Raw genomic sequence first — 7,500 nt, forward strand, 5'->3', positions numbered from 1 at the left:
AAGGGGTAGTATGCCTTTCAGCACTCAGCAAGACTTCAGGGATGAGATTGCGAGCCCTACACCCTTTTTTCTTGACTCCAGCAGATAGTGGAGTGGGCAGAGTGGCTTTAATTCTGGGGCAATTTATGGACCTAAAATGATATTCGTTAAATGATAAAAATAAAGAAATAAAGATAATATGGAGGAAAGGGGATGATAAAATAAACGAAAGAACAGGCTAAAATAAGAGAGAGAAATAGAATGGGATAATAATTAGATAATAGAGGATAAGGAAATAAACAGAAAACATCATTGAGAAAATAGAAGAAAAATAAAAATATCTTTTCAATTTTCACTGAAAAATTTGTCAAATGGTGCAGAGAGAAAATAGAATAAAGACTGAAAAAATAAGAACGAAGGTAAATAGAACTAGAGAAGAATGGATAACAGAAAGAACAAGCATTAAAAAAAAACAGAAAACGTAACAGGAAATAGAAGAAAATAGAAATAAAAGCAATGCTGAAACAAGATTAGAAGAGAAATTAGGAACCGTGCAAGGTGATAGCCTTGGGTTGCCCTCGATGGAGGGGGAGGGAGATTGAGGAGGGAGGGAGATTGAGGAGGGAGAAGGAGGGAGATGGGAGGGGGAGGGAAAAGGGAGGGAGTAACAGATGTTTGTACTAGACCTTTCAGACCTTTCATAGGTAAACTGTGTAACCTTTAATTAGCCAAGATAATTTTTGATGAGCAAGCGTGGTGATGGGTCATCTCTCTCTCTCTCTCTCTCTCTCTCTCTCTCAAACACACATACACACACATACAGTACATACACACACACATACATAAATATCTTACGTAAAAGACAGACGAGGAAAAAAAAAGGTTATATTTCTATTTTCAGTAATGATTTACCAAGCCAATTGACTCGTCATAACTACAGCTAAATCTATTGTACTTTCCCGTACCACTGTATAATATTCCTGTATATTATATCCCTGTAAATCAACTACATTTGTAACACATTTTTCCGATCAATTGTATCTTTTTTTTTTCTTTGTTTACAACTTGAGATGCTCCAGAACGAATCAGCCGTAATAGTGATTCGAACCACGTCGTTCGAAACCAATCTCGAGACTCTCGCGTCACTGTAAAATGCTTCAGTGATCCATTTGTTACGAAACAGTTAAAAGAAGGATCACAGTTGATGATCACTTAAATGATCACTTGAAAAGGATCGTTGCAAACGAGGCTTTTAAATGTGATCATTTGTGAGTAAACGAATCAGTTGCAATGGTTGATTCGAAGCTGTTAGTTCGAAACCAAACTCGAGATTCTGACGTCACTGCAAAATGCTTCACTTGTTACGAAGCACTTAACAAAATGATCACAGCTAATGATCACTCAAAGATGATCACGCGGAGATGATAATTTTTAACGAGGCTTTTGAATGTGATCATATATGAGTAAACGAATCAGTTGCAACGGTTGATTCGAAGCAGTTCGTTCGAAACGAATCTCGAGAGTCTCACGTCACTGTAAAATGCTTCATTTTTTTTACGAAGCAGTTAAAATAAAAGGATCACATTTGATGATCATCTGAAGAGGATCACTCGAAGATGATCATTTTAGACGAGGCTTTTGAATGTGACCATTTGAGGTGAGGATCTTGGAAAAAATCACGACGAATCATCTGGAAAGGATCGTTCGAAACGCCTCTCGAAGTGGGATCGTTTGAACGAATCACTTAAAAGCGAGCCGATAAGACTATTCATTTCGACGAATCATATGGAAAACACTAAGCAAAACTAATCATACTAAATCCTTACATGAGCCAGAATCGCAAGAAACGAATCACGTCGAATCATCTGGAAAAGATTCATTGAAAACGAAGACTTTCTAGAACACAACTGAACCGAATCGAGACAAGCCGCCTCTACCGGCAGCTTAGACCCATTAGCTAAAACCTTAGTTAAACGAATAATTTATAAAAGATTCGTAACGGTAACTTTAAGTAAAGAATCATTTACAATGAATCAGCTGATGACGATGATTCGTGATCCCCCATACATGAGATCGACGTCTGAGATCGGCAGAGCAAATATTAACTCTTGCCGACTATCCGGGTTCAGAGGTTTTCCCACTGTTTGTTTTGGCCGTTATATCTCTTTCCTTTCTTCTTCTTCTTCTTCTTCTTCGTCCTCTTCTACTCCTTCTCCTTCTTCTTCTTCTTCACAATTTGCTTTTCGATTCTTGTTGGAATTAAGTGATGCCTTTATCAACAATGGTTTACAGAAGATTTTTGGCCGCTAGCTAATGCAGTAGGTGTAGGAAAAAAATAGTCTCATAACTAGTACTACTGTTACAAACAGCTCTTGCATAGAAGCATTTCATTGCTAGTAATAGCATTCCATATAGGCTTGCGTGCACTACTTAATCTCGCTGCTAGTATTATTATTATTATTATTATTATTATTATTATTATTATTATTATTATTAGTCAAAAGATGGACCCTACTCAAATGGAACAAGCCCACTACAGGGGCCACTGACTTGAAATTAAAGCTTTCCAAAGAATATGATGGTGTTCATTAGAAAGAAGTAACAGAAGGTAAAGGGAAATCATTAAAATACAAGGAGAATTGTGGTAGTACACCAATGGTTGAACGAATGCCTAAGTCCCCACCAACTAGGCCTAATGTTATTGCTAGCAGTACTTAATTTTAGTGCTCCACTTACACTTTCAACTGATTCAGTCACTTGCATTGAGTGACTCACTTTTGGCAGCCTGGTGCATAAGGAGGGATCTGAGTCACATCCCTTGACAGTGAAGCAAGTTTTTATGAGAGGTTCACATGAATCCTTAGAACGAGTCCGGCGTAAACTTTTGGACAGGAAGTCGAACCTTCAATGAACCACCCTGTAGAAGGTATGGACAAAGGCCCGTTTATCATTACCACTGACTTATGGTTATTTTTGGGGCCCCAGAGACTCCACTGGCCAGCTTTTCATTCATGGGTAACAATAGGTCATACAGTTACTGTTTGATTCGAAGACTGGCTCTCAGCCTAATGGTTAGCCTGTATTTTGGTCACTAACATTGATCTATGGTTATTTTTTGGCCCAAAGACCCCAATGGCTGGCTTTCGTTGGTGGTCAATATCAGGTCATACAGTCACTGTTTGATCCAAAGACTGGCTCTCAGCCTAGATGGTTAGCCTGTGTTTTGGTCACTAACATTGATGTACGGTTATTATTTGGCCGAAAGTCAGCCTAATGGTTAGCTTTTGTCTTGGCCAGTAACATTATAATGGATATTTATTGTTGGACTCAAAGATTCCACTGGCCAGCTTTCATTTGTGGTTAATACTAGGTGATACAGCTGGCACCCAGTCCAGTGGCTAGCCTATGTCTTGCTCAGTAATATTGACGTACAGTCCTTGTTTGTCCCAAAGACCCCAGTGGCTAGCTTCTCGTTTGTGGCTAACATTAGGTCATACAGTTACTGTCTGACCCAAAGACTGGCACCCAGGCCAGTGGCTAGCTCGTAATCTACAGGCTACCACCAGTCATACAGTTATTGCGGTCGTCTGGTCCACTCAAGGACCAAAATTCTAACAACAGATCCACGAGAAGAAGAAGAATCGAGCCTTTGTAAACAAACATCCTCCCCAGGCAGCGCAGCAACCTTATCAGCTTTCCTTATGATATATCCAAGGTCTCTCAGATAGAAAGAACAGGGATAGGAAGGCGATGTCGCAGTGATTTCCACAGCAATATACAAAGTCGTGGATCAAGTCGGTCTTAAATGAGCAGAGGAAATGGAACAGAAGAGGCAAAACAGGAAACGAAGCCTGGACCAAAATGTCATGTGAGGATTGTGTTGTGTCGTCTTATTTCCTGAGAGATAATTGTTGTTATTTTTATTTTATTTTTTTTCTTGTGGTAGGAGTGATTATATCTTATCATTATTTGTCTCTGACTTGTATAATTCATTGTAATTACGGTTATATTTATTGGTAATTATTATATTGTTATATATATATATAATTCATTGTAATTACAGTTATATTTATTCGTAATTTATATTATATATATATATATATATATATATATATATATATATATATATATATATATATGATTTTTGTCGCATACAAACGTGACTTTTTTATTATCAGAAATATTAAGACGCCCGGCTAGAGAGAGAGAGAGAGAGAGAGAGAGAGAGAGAGAGAGAGAGAGAGAGAGAAATACCTTATTAATATCGAATTCACTTCATGAACAATTCACACCGACAGCGATTTATATTTTGTAATTACACACACCCTTACCAGGAATCGAACCTCTACCACTTTAGGCAGGAAACTATAACTATAATCTCAACTATAGTTGGAACTATAGCCCGAATTATAATTCCCCATGGATCTAAGTCACTCCCAAGATATAACGAATTCGTTATAGAACGATATTTGCGGAGGAATATTCGAAAATATGAACATAACTCCCGTACGTGTGTGAGCCTAACTATCTGATCCAGGAATCAAACCTCTTCACTTTAGGCCGAAACTATAACTGTACTCTCAACTATAAGTGGAATTATAGCTGGAATTATAATTCCCCATGGATCCGAGTTACTTCCAAGATATAACGAATTCGTTATAGAACGATATTTGCGGAGGAATACTCGAAAATATGAACATAACTCCCGTACGAGTGTGTGAGCCTGACTCCCTCACTAAAGTCACGAGCGTTCCCCAGCGCGCATGCGCGATGATCTAAGGGTTCAGCGACAGCGTCCGGTTTCGGGACGATTATGAACCGTTAATGGAAATCCCTGATGTATGAACATCAGATTCATATCTCTTTTATTTATTTATTTATCTATTTATTTATTAGTTTGTTCGTGTTCGCGCTCCGGCGTTTGTTTGAAAGATCGTAATTTGAGATGAAGTGTTTGTTTATGGTTGTGTGTGTTACATGACAGCCCAGTCGTATTTAGAGTTTCTCTCTCTCTCTCTCTCTCTCTCTCTCTCTCTCTCTCTCTCTCTCTCTCAAGCAAAGAGAAATCAAAATGAAAATGTTAACAAAAATATTTTAGATAATGTAATAGAAACTATCAAGATAATCTTAAAAAATTAATAAGATATCTGTCAAATGTCAAAATACCTTTCAAATATTAAGATTATATATCTTTGACGTAATAATGAGATATATATTCCAGTATTAAAATACTTTACAAGTATCAAGATAGTTGTGGAATATTAACCTATAAGTATTAAGATATTTTTCAAGATAATAACACTGTACATCCGCCCAATATTTAAATATACAACTGACAAATGTCAAGATAATCTTAGAAGTAATAAGATACCTATCAAATATTAAAATACTTTGCAAGTATTAAGATAGTTGTGGAATATTAACCTACAGGTATTAAGATATTTTTCAAGATAATAATACATCCGCCCAATATTAAGATATTCACAATTGACAAATATCAAGATAATCTTAGAAGTAAAAAGATACCTATCAAATATCAAAATACTTTACAAGTATTAAGATATTTTTCAAGATAACGCATCGGCCCAATATTAAAATATTGACAAATTACGGATACCAAGATAATGTTCCAAGTAATAAGATACATATCAAATATTAAGATACTCGACAAGTATTAAGATAGCGAAATATCAAGATACAAGTGTTAAGATATTTTTCAAGATAACACATCGGCCAAATATTAAAATATTGACAAATTACGAATACCAAGATATTCAAAGCAATAAGATACATATCAAATATTAAGATACCCGACAAGTATTAAGATAGCGAAACGTCAAGATACAAGCATTAAGATATTTCTCAAGATAACACATCGGCCCAATATGAAAATATTGACAAATTACGAATACCAAGATAATATTCAAAGTAATGAGATACATAACAAATATTAAGATACCCGACAAGTATTAAGATAGCGAAATATCAAGATACACGCTCCCAATGCCCCTAATTGGAGCTAAGCTGAATGGACGTCCGGTGGACCTTTATAATGATATAAGCTTTCTTGATCATTATACTCATTGTACGACGAAGAAGGTTCGAAGATAATGAACGACCGGGCTGGGTTGTCCGTCATGACCTCAGAATGCCCCTGGGGTAAGGGGGGGGGTGAGAGAGAGAGAGAGAGAGAGAGAGAGAGAGAGAGAGAGAGAAGAAGGAAGACAGAGAGAGAGAGAGAAGAAGGAAGACAGAGAGAGAGAGAGAGAGAGAGGGTAAAGAAGAGAGAGAGAAGAAGGAGAGAGAGAGAGAGAGAGAGAGAGAGAGAGAGAGAGAGAGAGAGAGAGAGAGAGAGGGGGCGAGGGAAGGGTGATAAAATATCTACTCTAAAAGATATCACGCAGGAATGAAGTAATGGCTTCTAGACTGACTCGCCGAGCATTAAAAATAATTTTTTTAAAGCCTCTAAACTCCCTTTCGTGGTTATCTCGGGAGTGAATGGAGTAGCGGAGTAGGTAGCGTTATTATCAATGTTTTCCACACTAAAAGCATTTGTAGCAGAGGCAGCAGGAAAAGTAGTAGTAAGCAGGTAGAAAGAGCAGCAGGTATATTTGAGACATTTCATATCCACGGCAACTCGTGATGGTGAGCAGCCATTATTCGCAAATAGTTTTGTTCTCAGTTTTGCTATTAATAATTCATAATAATGGCATTATTAATGGGTAATTGCATCACCATTAACTGCATTAACAACGCGGCTGTGAAATTTAAGCAATTAATAACGCAGATTTTGTTCAAATATGCTCAGAAATTAGGAGAATGCGTCGCGCCATTCCGCGGAGAAATGTCAACAAGAGATACAAGGTATTAAAAGTACCGTTGGCCGGTCCTGAACATCGGGTAGAAACAGGTTTGGCGGATTACTGGCTCTCTCTCTCTCTCTCTCTCTCTCTCTCTCTCTCTCTCTCTTCTCTGTAGGTTTTGCAATGTATTTGACCTTCGCTCTCTCTCTCTCTCTCTCTCTCTCTCTCTCTCTCTCTCTGAGTAGCTTTCAATTTGACCTTCTCTACATTTGACTCTCTCTCTCTCTCTCTCTCTCTCTCTCTCTCTCTCTCTTGTGTAGGTTTTGGAATGTATTTGACCTTGGCTCTCTCTCTCTCTCTCTCTCTCTCTCTCTCTCTCTCTCTCTCTCTCGTGGAGCTTTTGCCGTGTATTTGAGTCTCTCTCTCTCTCTCTCTCTCTCTCTCTCTCTCTCTCTCTCTCTCTCTCTCTCTCAGTGTTACTGCTCTTGTTATAATTGTTATTGTTACTGCTTTTAGTTTTCTGTAAAAGTTCTGTCCACCCTCAGATCTTAAAAAAACTACTGAGGCTAGAGGGCTGCAAATTGGTATGTTGATCATCCACCCTCTAGTCATCAAACATACCAAATTGCAACCCTCTAGCCTCAGTAGTTTTCATTTTATTTAAGGTTAAAGTTAGCCATAATCGTGCGTATGGCAACGATATAGGCCAGGCCACGGT

This window comes from Macrobrachium rosenbergii, chromosome 47 (assembly GCF_040412425.1).
Source record: "Macrobrachium rosenbergii isolate ZJJX-2024 chromosome 47, ASM4041242v1, whole genome shotgun sequence".
Taxonomy (NCBI): domain Eukaryota; kingdom Metazoa; phylum Arthropoda; class Malacostraca; order Decapoda; family Palaemonidae; genus Macrobrachium; species Macrobrachium rosenbergii.